Source organism: Oncorhynchus masou, chromosome 5, assembly GCF_036934945.1.
Source record: "Oncorhynchus masou masou isolate Uvic2021 chromosome 5, UVic_Omas_1.1, whole genome shotgun sequence".
Classification (NCBI taxonomy): domain Eukaryota; kingdom Metazoa; phylum Chordata; class Actinopteri; order Salmoniformes; family Salmonidae; genus Oncorhynchus; species Oncorhynchus masou.
The window spans coordinates 85,585,648-85,600,878 of record NC_088216.1 but is presented as its reverse complement, the minus strand read 5'-3'; positions in this window follow the sequence as shown (position 1 = coordinate 85,600,878).

The following is a 15,231-nucleotide window of genomic DNA, read 5'->3' as shown; positions in this document are numbered from 1 at the left end:
TGACAAGCCGAATTTCTTCAGCAGTTGCCATACCAGGCGGTGATTCCTTCTTCACCAATTCAGTTTGTCCGTGATGTGACGCCGAGGAACTGAAAACTTTCCACCTTCTCCACTACTGTTCCATCGATGTGGATAGGGGGCTGCTCCCTCTGCCGTTTCCTGAAGTTCACGATCATCTCCTTTGTTTCGTTGACGTTGAGTGTGAGGTTGTTTTCCTGACACCACACTCCGAGGGCCCTCACCTCCTCCCTGTAGGCCGTCTCATCGTTGTTGGTAATCAAGCCTTCCACTGTAGTGTCGTCTGCAAACTTGATGATTGAGTTGGAGGCGTACATGGCCACATAGTCATGGGTGAACAGGGAGTACAGGAGAGGGCTCAGAACACACCCTTGTGGGGCCCAGTGTTGGGGATCAGCGGGGTGTGGATGTTGTTGCCTACCCTCACCACCTGGGGACGGCCCGTCAGGAAATCCAGTACTCATTTGCACAGGGCGGGGTCGAGACCCAGGGTTTTGAGCCTAATGACGAGCTTCGAGGGTACTATGGTGTTGAATGCTGAGCTGTAGTCGATGAACAGCATTCTCACATAGGTATTCCTCTTGTCCAGATGGGTTAGGGCAGTGTGCAGTGTGGTTGCGATTTCGTCGTCTGTGGACCTATTTGGGAGGTAAGCAAATTGGAGTGAGTCTAGGGTGTCAGGTAGGGTGGAGGTGATATGGTCCTTGACTAGTCTCTCAAAGCACTTCATGATGACGGAAGTGAGTGCTACGGGGCTGTAGTCGTTTAGCTCAGTTACCTTTGCTTTCTTGGGAACAGGAACAATGGTGGTCCTCTTGAAGCATGTGGGAACAGCTGACTGGGATAAGGATTGATTGAATATGTCCGAAAACACACCAGCCAGCTGGTCTGCGCATGCTCTGAGGACGCGAATTACATTCATTCCTATGGAGGACTGCTCCTATTGGGTAGTACCAACGTGACTGACCGATGGTTTCAAAGCCTCTCACTGACTAATACAGCAATCCAGGGTTTATACACTATACATCATTCGGCAGTACATGCACTACATATACAAAAGTATGTGGACACCCATTCAAATTAGTGGATTCGGCTATTTCAGCCACACCTATTTTCTGACAGGTGTATAAAATTGAGCACACAGCCATGCAATCTTCATTGGCAGTAGAATGGCCTTACCGAAGTGCTCAGTTACTTTCAACGTGGCACTGTCATAGGATGACACCTTTCCAACAAGTCAGTTAGTCAAATTTCTGCCCTGCTAGAGCTGCCCCGGTCAACTGCAAGTGCTGTTTTTGTGAAGTGGAAACATAGAGGAGCAACAACAGCTCAGCCACGAAGTGGTAGGCCACACAGACAGTTGCTCCCAGCGCCACCGAGAGGCTCTTGCTGCCAAAGGAATGCCTGACAGCTTGAAAGACATTTTGTACAGTGAAAATGGTTAACTTTGTTAAAGCAAGGACACTGAACTCTCGTGTATTTTCTGCACTTTGCAATGAAATGGGCAGTGACCACGTAACACTTTTACAACATACAGAAGTGAGCTGGTTATCAAGGGGCAATGTATTGACACGTTTTTTTTAAATTGAGAGACGAGTTTAAAGTTTTCTTTACTGAACATAATTTTCACTTGTCTGACCGTTTGCATGAGGACGAGTTTCTCACACGACTGACCTGAATCTAGGATTACAGGGACTCTCCACAGCTATAGTCAAAGTGCAGGACAACATTGAGGCTATGATTAAGATGTTGTAGCTCTTCTCTGTCTGCATTTACATATTTAACTAGGCAAGTCAGTTAAGAACAAATTCTTATTTTCAATGACGGCCTAGGAACAGTGGGTTAACTGCCTGTTCAGGGGCAGAATGACAGATTTGTACCTTGTCAGCTCGGGGATTTGAACTTGCAACCTTTACGGTTACTAGTCCAACACTCTAACCACTAGGCTACCCTGCCACCCCATGGACAACACACGTCTTTCCATCCACTTACAGATATCTGAACAAGAGATTCTCATCGAAATTGCAACAAGCGGTTCTGTAAAAATTGAATTTAATCAGAAGCCACTGTCAGATTTCAGAATTGGGCTGCGCTCAGAGTATCCTGTCTTGGCAAATCGTGCTGTTAAGACACTGATGCCCTTTGCAACCACGTAGCTCTGTGAGAGTTGATTCTCTGCCCTCATTTGCATGAAAACGAAATACAGGCACAGACTGTGTGGAACATGATTTAAGACGGAGACTCTCCAATACAACCCAACATTGCAGAGTTATGTGCATCCTTTCAAGCACACCCTTCTCATTAACCTGTGGTGAATTAATCACGATTTTTGATGAACAAATAAAGTTTTATATGTAAGATGGCTAAATAAAGAGCAAAATGATTGATTATTATTATATTATTATTTGTGCCCTGGTCCTATAAGAGCTCTTTGTCACTACCCATGATCCAGATTGTGACAAAAACTCACCCTCATTCTTATGTTTAATAAATGTATCGTATAGTGTGTGGCAGGCTTACAATGATGACAAAAAAAAACACATTTGAGAGTGCGCTGACCCTGGTGCTAAAGGGGGTACAGCTGACCCTGGTGCTAAAGGGGGTACAGCTGGAGGTTGAATGTTTGAAGGGGTACGGGACGATAAAACGTTTGGGAACCACTGCAAAATTATCCATATTGTAACTACTCACTAGGTGGGGCTAAAATACAACAAACTAATAATACTCTGACGCTGTCTCATAGTGGGACATAACGATTTACACTGAACAAAAATACAAACGCAACATTCAACAATTTTCAAGATTTTACTGCATTACAGTTCGTATAAGGGAATCAGTAAATTTAAATAAATTCATTAGGCCCTAATCCATGATTTTCACATGACTTGTATCTGCTGGTCACAGACACATTAACAAAAGAATAGGCCTCACAAATATTTATTTATTTATATTTTATTTAACCTTTATTTAACTAGGCAAATCAGTTAAGAACAAGTTCTTATTTACATGATGGCCTACAAAAAGACAAAAGGCCTCCTGTGGGGACGGGGGACGGGGGCTGGGATTAAAATAAATAAATAAATACAATATAAATATAGGACAAAACACACCACAACAAGAGAGACAACACAACACTACATAAAGAGAGACCTAAGACAACAACAGAGCAAGGCAGCAACACATGACAACACAGCATGGTAGCAACACAACATGACAACAACATGGTAGCAACACAACATGACAACAACATGGCAGCAACACAACATGTTAGCAACACAAAACATGGTACAAACATTATTGGGGACAGTCAACAGCACAAAGGTCAAGAAGGTAGAAACAACAATACATCACACAAAGCAGCCACAACTGTCAGTAAGAGTGTCCATGATTGAGACTTTGAATGAAGAGATGGAGATAAAACTGTCCAATTTGAGTGTTTGTTGCAGCTCGTTGAAGTCGCTAGCTGCAGTGAACTGAAAAGACGAGCGACCCAGGCACGTGTGTACTTTGGAGACCTTTAACAGAATGTGACTGGCAGAACGGGTGTTGTATGTGGAGGATGACGGATGCAGTAGATATCTCAGATAGGGGGAAGGGAGGCCTAATAGGGTTTTATAAATAAACATTAACCAGTGGGTCTTGCGATGGGTACACAGAGATGATCAGTTTACAGAGGAGTATAGAGTGCAGTGATGTGTCCTATAAGGAGCATTGGTGGCAAATCTGATGGCCAAATGGTAAAGAACATCGAGCCACTCGAGAGCAGCTTTACCTGCCGATCTATAAATGATGTCTCCGTAATCTAGCATGGGTAGGATGGTCATCTGAATCAGGGTTAGTTTGGCGACTGGGGTGAAAGAGGAGCGATTACGATAGAGGAAACCAAATCTAGATTTAACTTTAGCCTGCAGCTTTGATATGTGCTGAGAGAAGGACAGTGCACCGTCTAGCCATACTCCCAAGTACTTGTATGAGGTGACTACCTCAAGCTCTAAACAATGGTCCTCAGAGTCTTGTCACGGTATCTCTGTGCGTTCAAATTGCCATTGATAAAATGCAATTGTGTTCGTTGTCCGTAGCGTATGCCTGCCCATACCATAACCCCCACTGCCACCATGGGACACTCTGTTCACAAAGTTGCAAACAGCAAACAGCTCGCCCCACATGACACCATGCTTGTGGTTTGAGGTTGTGAGGCCGGTTGGACGTACTATAAAATTCTCAAAAACTACGTCGGAGGCGGCTTATAGTAGAGAAATGAACATGCAATTATCTGGCAACAGCTCTGGTGGACATTCCTGCAGTCATCATGCCAATTGCACTGCTCCCTCAACACTTGAGACATCTGTGGCATTGTGTTGTGTGACAGAACTGCACTTTTTAGAGCGTCCTTTTATGGTTCCCAACACAAGGTGCACCTGTGTAATGATCATGTTGTTTAATCAGCTTCTTGATATGCCACACCTGTCAGGTGGATGGATTATATTGGCTAAAGGAGAAATGCTCACTAGCAAGGATGTAAACAAATGTGTGCACAACATTTGAGAGAAATACGTTTTTTTGTGCATATGAAACCTTTCTGTGATCTTTATTTCTGCTCATGAAACATGGGGCCAACACTTTACATGTTGCGTTTATATTTTTTATTCGGTGTGTTTAAGAGCACATTCATGCAGATTTTTTCTAGTTTCATGAGATAAGAAATAGATTAATATTATAATGTGCATATGAACTATAAGCCTACGGTCAACATTGAGGTTTGAGGTAAATAATTCACAACTTAAACTTCCATAGTGTATGGAAGTGTACTCCACAGGAGTAGTGACATAGTCAAACTCTCACTGAAACTTTGATTTCAAGCTGATCGCACCCTGCGTTCCATGTTCTGAGTTCTATGTTCTGAGTTCTATGTTCTGCGTTCCATGTTCTGAGTTCTATGTTCTGCGTTCCGTGCTCTGAGTTCTATGTTCTGCGTTCCGTGTTCTGAGTTCTATGTTCTGAGTTCCATGTTCTGAGTTCTATGTTCTGAGTTCTATGTTCTGCGTTCCATGTTCTGAGTTCTATGTTCTACGTTCCATGTTCTGAGTTCTATGTTCTGCGTTCCGTGTTCTGAGTTCTATGTTCTGAGTTCTATGTTCTGCGTTCCATGTTCTGAGTTCTATGTTCTGCCTTCCATGTTCTGAGTTCTATGTTCTGAGTTCTATGTTCTGCGTTCCATGTTCTGAGTTCTATGTTCTACGTTCCATGTTCTGAGTTCTATGTTCTGCGTTCCGTGCTCTGAGTTCTATGTTCTGCGTCCTGAGTTCTATGTTCTGCGTTCCATGTTCTGTGTTCTATTGTGAACTATTTGACATTGGCTCTCATTGAGGAGATTAGTTGATTCTATTTCTTGAAAGAACATTCCAACTCTTTTCACCATCCATTCACCGGGTCTTGCCAGGCCAAGCCTCGGTCCTGATAGCTACAATAATAGACTGTTTGACCATAGGGATAACAGGCACGTCCTCAACACCAGCAGTCACTTTATACATCACGTTAATTAGGACTGAAAGTCATTAAAAATGTCTGCTTGCGTTTTGGATTATGACCTTATCTGTAGCTATTAAAAAGATACACATTCCAACTTGTATTTGAACTCACTCTGACACATCAGGAAAAGGGTTTTAAGGTTGTGTCGCAAAATGTCACCCTACAATGTGCACTACCAGAGCCCAATGGGCCCAAGTCAAGAGTTGTGCACTACCAGAGCCCAATGGGCCCAAGTCAAGAGTTGTGCACTACCAGAGCCCTATGGGCCCAAGTCAAGAGTTGTGCACTACCAGAGCACTATGGGCCCAAGTCAAGAGTTGTGCACTACCAGAGCCCAATGGGCCCAAGTCAAGAGTTGTGCACTACCAGAGCCCTATGGGCCCAAGTCAAGAGTTGTGCACTACCAGAGCCCTATGGGCCCCAAGTCAAGAGTTGTGCACTACCAGAGCCCGATGGGCCCAAGTCAAGAGTTGTGCACTACCAGAGCCCGATGGGCCCAAGTCAAGAGTTGTGCACTACCAGAGCCCTATGGGCCCAAGTCAAGAGTTGTGCACTACCAGAGCCCGATGGGCCCAAGTCAAGAGTTGTGCACTACCAGAGCCCTATGGGCCCAAGTCAAGAGTTGTGCACTACCAGAGCCCTATGGGCCCAAGTCAAGAGTTGTGCACTACCAGAGCCCTATGGGCCCAAGTCAAGAGTTGTGCACTACCAGAGCCCGATGGGCCCAAGTCAAGAGTTGTGCACTACCAGAGCCCTATGGGCCCAAGTCAAGAGTTGTGCACTACCAGAGCCCTATGGGCCCAAGTCAAGAGTTGTGCACTACCAGAGCCCTATGGGCCCAAGTCAAGAGTTGTGCACTACCAGAGCCCTATGGGCCCAAGTCAAGAGTTGTGCACTACCAGAGCCCTATGGGCCCAAGTCAAGAGTTGTGCACTACCAGAATTTTATGGGCCCAAGTCACAGTTGTGCACTACCAGAGCCCAATGGGCCCAAGTCAAAGTTGTGCACTACCAGAGCCCTATGGGCCCAAGTCAAGAGTTGTGCACTACCAGATTCCTAATCTACTGTCTTATACACAGTGTAAGGGGATAAAGAGTTGTACATAAGGATATATGAATGAGTGATGCACTACCAGAGCCCATGGGCCCAAGTCAAGAGTTGTGCACTACCAGAGCCCTATGGGCCCAAGTCAAGAGTTGTGCAAACAAAGTGGCAAGTTAAAGTGGCACTACCAGGCCCCAAGTCAGTCGTTGATAGAGTTGTGCATACCAGATGAATAATGTAGGCCCAGTCAACAGCCCAGCATGGGCCCAAGTCAAGAGATTGTTTACTACCAGAGCCCATGGGCCCATTATTAAAGTGGAGTTGAGTCAGAGTTGTGGGCAGCAGCCCTCAATGTTAGTGGTGGCTGTTTAACAGTCTGATGGCCTTGAGTCAGAAGCCCAATGGGCCCAAGTCAAGAGTTGTGCACTACCAGAGCCCTATGGGCCCAAGCAAGAGTTGTGAACAGAGCAGGGCTCAAGTGGTAGTTGTGCACTACCAGAGCCCTATGGCCTTCCAAGTCGGGAGTTGTGCACTACCAGAGCCCTATGGGCCCAAGTCAAGAGTTGTGCACTACCAGAGCCCAATGGTCCCAAGTCAAGAGTTGTGCACGGAGCAGAGCCTATGGGCCCAGGCGGTGAGCCCGCCAGGATGCTCCAATTGTGCACTCTGTAGAAGTTTGTGAGTGCTTTTGGTGACAAGCCGAATTTCTTCAGCCTCCTGAGGTTGAAGTCAAGAGTTGTGCACTACCAGAGCCTTATGGGCCCAAGTCAAGAGTTGTGCACTACCAGAGCCCTATGGGCCCAAGTCAAGAGTTGTGCACTACCAGAGCCCTATGGGCCCAAGTCAAATCAAATCAAATTTTATTTGTCACATACACATGGTTAGCAGATGTTAATGCGAGTGTAGCGAAATGCTTGTGCTTCTAGTTCCGACAATGCAGTAATAACCAACAAGTAATCTAACTAACAATTCCTAATCTACTGTCTTATACACAGTGTAAGGGGATAAAGAATATGTACATAAGGATATATGAATGAGTGATGGTACAGAGCAGCATAGGCAAGATACAGTAGATGGTATCGAGTACAGTATATACATGTGAGATGAGTATGTAAACAAAGTGGCATAGTTAAAGTGGCTAGTGATACATGTATTACATAAGGATGCAGTCGATGATATAGAGTACAGTATATACGTATGCATATGAGATGAATAATGTAGGGTAAGTAACATATATATAAGGTAGCATTGTTTAAAGTGGCTAGTGATATATTTACAACATTTCCCATCAATTCCCATTATTAAAGTGGCTGGAGTTGAGTCAGTGTCAGTGTGTAGGCAGCAGCCCCTCAATGTTAGTGGTGGCTGTTTAACAGTCTGATGGCCTTGAGATAGAAGCTGTTTTTCAGTCTCTCGGTCCCAGCTTTGATGCACCTGTACTGACCTCGCCTTCTGGATGATAGCGGGGTGAACAGGCAGTGGCTCGGGTGGTAGATGTCCTTGATGATCTTTATGGCCTTCCTGTAACATCGGGTGGTGTAGGTGTCCTGGAGGGCAGGTAGTTTGCCCCCGGTGATGCGTTGTGCAGACCTCACTACCCTCTGGAGAGCCTTACGGTTGAGGGCGGAGCAGTTGCCGTACCAGGCGGTGATACAGCCCGCCAGGATGCTCTCGATTGTGCCTCTGTAGAAGTTTGTGAGTGCTTTTGGTGACAAGCCGAATTTCTTCAGCCTCCTGAGGTTGAAGTCAAGAGTTGTGCACTAAAAAAAGTTCAATTTGGTTGATATACTGGTTGATATACTGTCTGTCTGTCTGTCTGTCTGTCTGTCTGTCTGTCTGTCTGTCTGTCTGTCTGTCTGTCTGTCTGTCTGTCTGTCTGTGTTATACTGTTGATAAACTGTCTGTCTGTTTGTGTTATACTGTTGATAAACTGTCTGTCTGTCTGTCTGTCTGTCTGTCTGTCTGTGTTATACTGTTGATAAACTGTCTGTGTGTTATACTGTTGATAAACTGTCTGTCTGTCTGTTTGTCTGTTTGTGTTGTCTGTCTGTCTGTCTGTCTGTTTGTGTTATACTGGTTGATAAACTGTCTGTCTGCCTGTGTTATACTGGTTGATAAACTGTCTGTCTGTGTGTGTTATGCTGTTGATAAACTGTCTGTGTGTGTTATACTGGTTGATAAACTGTCTGTGTGTGTTATACTGGTTGATAAACTGTCTGTGTGTGTTATACTGGTTGATAAACTGTCTGTGTGTGAGTTTGAGAGCAAGGCCTCTTCACTTAAAGTAACATTTGGTTCCCATGGGACTTTTACACTCAAACCTAAAACCTGACAAAACACAACAGATGAACCAGATGAATATCATGCAGCTGTTACTGTCAGTAAGCATTCATCATCAAATGCACATTGCATGTTAGCAGTAGCCTACAAACAGCACATGGTTGAACATTAACAAGGGGCTAACGATGCTATCTTGTTTTCTTCAAGATGCCACCTGGTTTTAAAGGGCAACCCTTGACAAATACTGTATGAATTTCAAATGCATTAGCGTTAATGCTAACATATTCCCACGCTATGACACTGATACACAGAGAGTCTATGGGGATTTGGACAGTTAAATGCTAACATATTCCCACGCTATGACACTGATACACAGAGAGTCTATGGGGATTTGGACAGTGCTAAATGTGAACTAATTGTACACTATGACACTGATACACAGAGAGTCTATGGGGATTTGGACAGTGCTAAATGTGAACTAATTGTACACTATGACACTGATACACAGAGAGTCTATGGGGATTTGGACAGCTAAATGTGAACTAATTGTACACTATGACACTGATACACAGAGAGTCTATGGGGATTTGGACAGTGCTAAATGTGAACTAATTGTACACTATGACACTGATACACAGAGAGTCTATGGGGATTTGGACAGTGCTAAATGTGAACTAATTGTACACTATGACACTGATACACAGAGAGTCTATGGGGATTTGGAAAGTGCTAATGTAACCTGGTTACTTCCGGCGCCGACAGAGATGGCCGCCTCGCTTCGCGTTCCTAGGAAACTATGCAGTTTTTTGTTTTTTTACGTGTTATTTCTTACATTAGTACCCCAGGTCATCTTAGGTTTCATTACATACAGTCGAGAAGAACTACTGAATATAAGATCAGCGTCAACTCACCATCAGTACGACCAAGCATATGTTTTTCGCGACGCGGATCCTGTGTTCTGCCTTACAAACAGGACAACGGAATGGATCGCATGCAGCGACCCAAAAAAACGACTCTGAAAAAGAGGGAAACGAGGCGGTCTTCTGGTCAGACTCCGGAGACGGGCACACCGTGCACCACTCCCTAGCATTCTTCTTGCCAATGTCCAGTCTCTTGACAACAAGGTTGATGAAATCCGAGCAAGGGTAGCATTCCGGAGGGACATCAGAGACTGTAACGTTCTGTGCTTAACGGAAACATGGCTCACTGGAGAGACGCTATCCGAAGCGGTGAAGCCAACGGGTTTCTCCACGCATTGCGCCGACAGAAACAAACACCTTTCTGGTAAGAAGAGGGGTGGGGGCGTATGCCTTATGGCTAACGAGACATGGTGCGATGAAAAAAACATACAGGAACTCAAATCCTTCTGTTCACCTGATTTAGAATTCCTCACAATCAAATGTAGACCGCATTATCTACCAAGAGAATTCTCTTCGATTATAATCACAGCCGTATATATCCCCCCCCAAGCAGACACATCGATGGCTCTGAACGAACTTTATTTAACTCTTTCAAACTGGAAACCATTTATCCGGAGGCTGCATTCATTGTAGCTGGGGATTTTAACAAGGCTAATCTGAAAACAAGACTCTCTAAATTTTATCAGCATATCGATTGCGCAACCAGGGGTGGAAAAACCTTGGATCACTGTTACTCTAACTTCCGTGACGCATATAAGGCCCTGCCCCGCCCCCCTTTCGGAAAAGCTGACCACGACTCAATTTTGCTGATCCCTGCCTACAGACAGAAACTGAAACAAGAAGCTCCCACGCTGAGGTCTGTCCAACGCTGGTCCGACCAAGCTGACTCCACACTCCAAGACTGCTTCCATCACGTGGACTGGGACATGTTTCGTATTGCGTCAGATAACAACATTGACGAATACCCTGATTCGGTGTGCGAGTTCATTAGAACGTGCATTGAAGATGTCGTTCCCATAGCAACGATTAAAACATTCCCTAACCAGAAACCATGGATTGATGGCAGCATTAGCGTGAAACTGAAAGCGCGAACCACTGCTTTTAATCAGGGCATGGTGTCTGGTAACATGACTGAATACAAACAGTGCAGCTATTCCCTCCGCAAGGCTATCAAACAAGCTAAGCGTCAGTATAGAGACAAAGTAGAGTCGCAATTCAATGGCTCAGACACAAGAGGCATGTGGCAGGGTCTACAGTCAATCACAGACTACAGGAAGAAATCCAGCCCAGTCACGGACCAGGATGTCTTGCTCCCAGGCAGACTAAACTTTTTGGCCCGCTTTGAGGACAATACAGTGCCACTGACACGGCCTGCAACGGAAACATGCGGTCTCTCCTTCAATGCAGCCGAGGTGAGTAAAACATTTAAACGTGTTAACCCTCGCAAGGCTGCAGGCCCAGACGGCATCCCCAGCCGCACCCTCAGAGCATGCGCAGACCAGCTGGCTGGTGTGTTTACGTACATATTCAGTCAATCCCTATACCAGTCTGCTGTTCTCACATGCTTCAAGAGGGCCACCATTGTTCCTGTTCCCAAGAAAGCTAAGGTAACTGAGCTAAACGACTACCGCCCCGTAGCACTCACTTCCGTCATCATGAAGTGCTTTGAAAGACTAGTCAAGGACCATATCACCTCCACCCTACCTGACACCCTAGACCCACTCCAATTTGCTTACCGCCTAAATAGGTCCACAGACGATGCAATCTCAACCACACTGCACACTGCCCTAACCCATCTGGACAAGAGGAATACCTATGTGAGAATGCTGTTCATCGACTACAGCTCGGCATTCAACACCATAGTACCCTCCAAGCTCGCCATCAAGCTCGAGACCCTGGGTCTCGACCCCGCCCTGTGCAACTGGGTACTGGACTTCCTGACGGGCCGCCCCCAGGTGGTGAGGGTAGGTAACAACATCTCCTCCCCGCTGAACCTCAACACTGGGGCCCCACAAGGGTGCGTTCTGAGCCCTCTCCTGTACTCCCTGTTCACCCACGACTGCGTGGCCACGCACGCCTCCAACTCAATCATCAAGTTTGCGGATGACACAACAGTGGTAGGCTTGATTACTAAACAACGACGAGACGGCCTACAGGGAGGAGGTGAGGGCCCTCGGATTGTGGGGTCAGGAAAATAACCTCACACTCAACGTCAACAATACTAAGGAGATGATTGTGGACTTCAGGAAACAGCAGAGGGAACACCCCCTATCCACATCGATGGAACAGTAGTGGAGAGGGTAGTAAGTTTTAAGTTCCTTGGCATACACATCACAGACAAACTGAATTGGTCCACCCACACAGACAGCATCGTGAAGAAGGCGCAGCAGCGCCTCTTCAACCTCAGGAGGCTGAAGAAATTCGGCTTGTCACCAAAAGCACTCACAAACTTCTACAGATGCACAATCGAGAGCATCCTGGCGGGCTGTATCACCGCCTGGTACGGCAACTGCTCCGCCCTCAACCGTAAGGCTCTCCAGAGGGTAGTGAGGTCTGCACAACGCATCACCGGGGGCAAACTACCTGCCCTCCAGGACACCTACACCACCCGATGTTACAGGAAGGCCATAAAGATCATCAAGGACATCAACCACCCGAGCCACTGCCTGTTCACCCCGCTATCATCCAGAAGGCGAGGTCAGTACAGGTGCATCAAAGCTGGGACCGAGAGACTGAAAAACAGCTTCTATCTCAAGGCCATCAGACTGTTAAACAGCCACCACTAACATTGAGTGGCTGCTGCCAACACACTGACACAGACTCAACTCCAACCACTTTAATAATGGGAATTGATGGGAAATGATGTAAATATATCACTAGCCACTTTAAACAATGCTACCTTATATAATGTTACTTACCCTACATTATTCATCTCATATGCATACGTATATACTGTACTCTATATCATCGACTGCATCCTCATGTAATACATGTATCACTAGCCACTTTAACTATGCCACTTTGTTTACATACTCATCTCATATGTATATACTGTACTCGATAGCATCTACTGTATCTTGCCTATGCTGCTCTGTACCATCACTTATTCACATATCCTTATGTACATATTCTTTATCCCCTTACACTGTGTATAAGACAGTAGTTTAGGAATTGTTAGTTAGATTACTTGTTGGTTATTACTGCGTTGTCGGAACTAGAAGTACAAGCATTTCGCTACACTCGCATTAACATCTGCTAACCATGTGTATGTGACAAATAAAATTTGATTTGATGTGAAATGGCTAGCTAGTTAGCGGTGGTGTGCGCTAATAGCGTTTCAATCGGTGACGTCACTTGCTCTGAGATCTTGAAGTAGTAGTTCCCCTTGCTCTGCAAGGGCCGCGGCTTTTGTGGAGCGATGTGTAACGATGCTTCGTGGGTGTCAGTTGTTGATGTGTGCAGAGGGTCCCTGGTTCGAGCCCGGGTTGGGGCGAGGGGGACAGACTAAAGTTATACTGTTACACTAAATGCCAACTAATTGAGCACTATGACACTGATGTCTATGGATATTCTCCATTGTGTCTTTAGCGGTTGGTTTTCCTGCAAGCGCCCGGTCTGAAGGTGTTGGTCGGGAGGTATCGACGCTCTGAAGCATCCTGGAGCGTAACAGCTGTGTTACTGATTTAATTGCAATTTTAACATAATGGAAACAATCAGAGGATCACAACGGAAAGACATTTTCAAACTTTTTTGTGTCTTCCTCAATGATTGTAAATGCATTATCCACATATGCGGTTGTACTGTGATTTAAATGGTCTAATAAAATCTGTCAATCAATCGATCTATCTAGCTATCTATCTATGGCTGGTGTTTACAATTGACACATACACTACCATTCAAAGGTTTGGGGTCACTTAGAAATGTCCTTGTTTTTGAAAGTAAAGCATGTTTTCTGTCCATTAAAATAACATCAAATTGATCAGAAATACAGTGTGGACATTGTTAATGTTGTAAATGACTATTGGAGCTGGAAACTTGCAGCTTCATTATATAGTGCCCGCAAAACACCAGTCTCAGCGTCAACAGTGAAGAGGCAACTCCTGGATGCTGGGCTTCTAGGCGAAATTGCAAAGGAAAAGCTCTATCTCAGACTGGCCAATAAAAATAAAATGGGCAAAAGAACACAGACACTGGACACATGAACCTAGAAGGCCAGCGTCCCGGACCCGCTCTTCACTGTTGACGTTGAGACTGGTGTTTTGCGGGTACTATTTAATGAAGCTGCCAGTTGAGGACTTGTGAGGCGTCTGTTTCTCAAACTGGACACTCTAATGTACTTGTCCTCTTGCTCAGTTGTGCACCGGGGCCTCCTACTCCTCTTTCTATTGTGGTTAGAGACAGTTTGCACTGTTCTGTGAAGGGAGTAGTACACAGCATTGTACGAGATCTTCAGTTTCTTGTCAATTTCTCACATGGAATAACCTTAATTTCTCCGAACAAGAACAGACTGACGAGTTTCAGAAGAACGGTCTTTGTTTCTGGCCATTTTGAGCCTGTAATTAAACCCACAAATGCTGATGATCAAGAGACTCAACTAGTCTATAGAAGGCCAGTTTCATTGCTTCTTTAATCAGAACAAACATTTTCAGCTGTGCTAACATAATTTCAAAAGGGTTTTCTAATGATCAATTAGAAAATGAAGATCAATTTTAAATTATAAACTTGGATTAGCTAACAGAATGTGCCATTGGAACACAGGAGTGATGGTTGCCAAAGGCGAATACAGTGGGCGATGTTGTCAACACTCTGCCCACAAGTTTTCAGAGAACTATGGCACCTTTTTTTCATTAAACATTGTAGGAAATGTGTTCCTAGCGTGCAAGGTACGTGTTTGCTTGGCTTCATCATTTTTCTTTGTGCGGGGGGGGGTCTAGAGTTATGATAACCTGTTTACAATCCCTTTAGCTTTGCTAGCTAGCTTGCTGGCTAGTTACAGAGGTGAGCTGGCTAGTTCGCTACAGTAATATATCCCATTTAGCAGTCCAAAGCGACTTACAAGTCGGCTGGGGCCACTACTTTTACATATGGGTGGCCCCAGCGGGAATCGAACCCACGACGCTTGGCGTTGCAAGCGCCATGCTCTACCGACTGAGCCACACAGGACCCAGTAGTTAGCTACTGACGTCGAGTTGCATCAGATTTGTCCGGTTCCACCGTTCGCAGAATGTATACTGACATTTGAATATGGTGCAGGAAAAAGGGGATCCAGGACACACTGTGGACTTGGTAGACACATGACGAGTTCACAATTCCATGATCAGAACTCTTATGATCAGAATATCTATCAATATCCACACTCCCTCAGTGCTTGCCTCTTCACTTTGCCCCCCCCCCTCTCTCACACACGTTTTCAGAGGACGAGGGAACAGGGAGGGCGGTG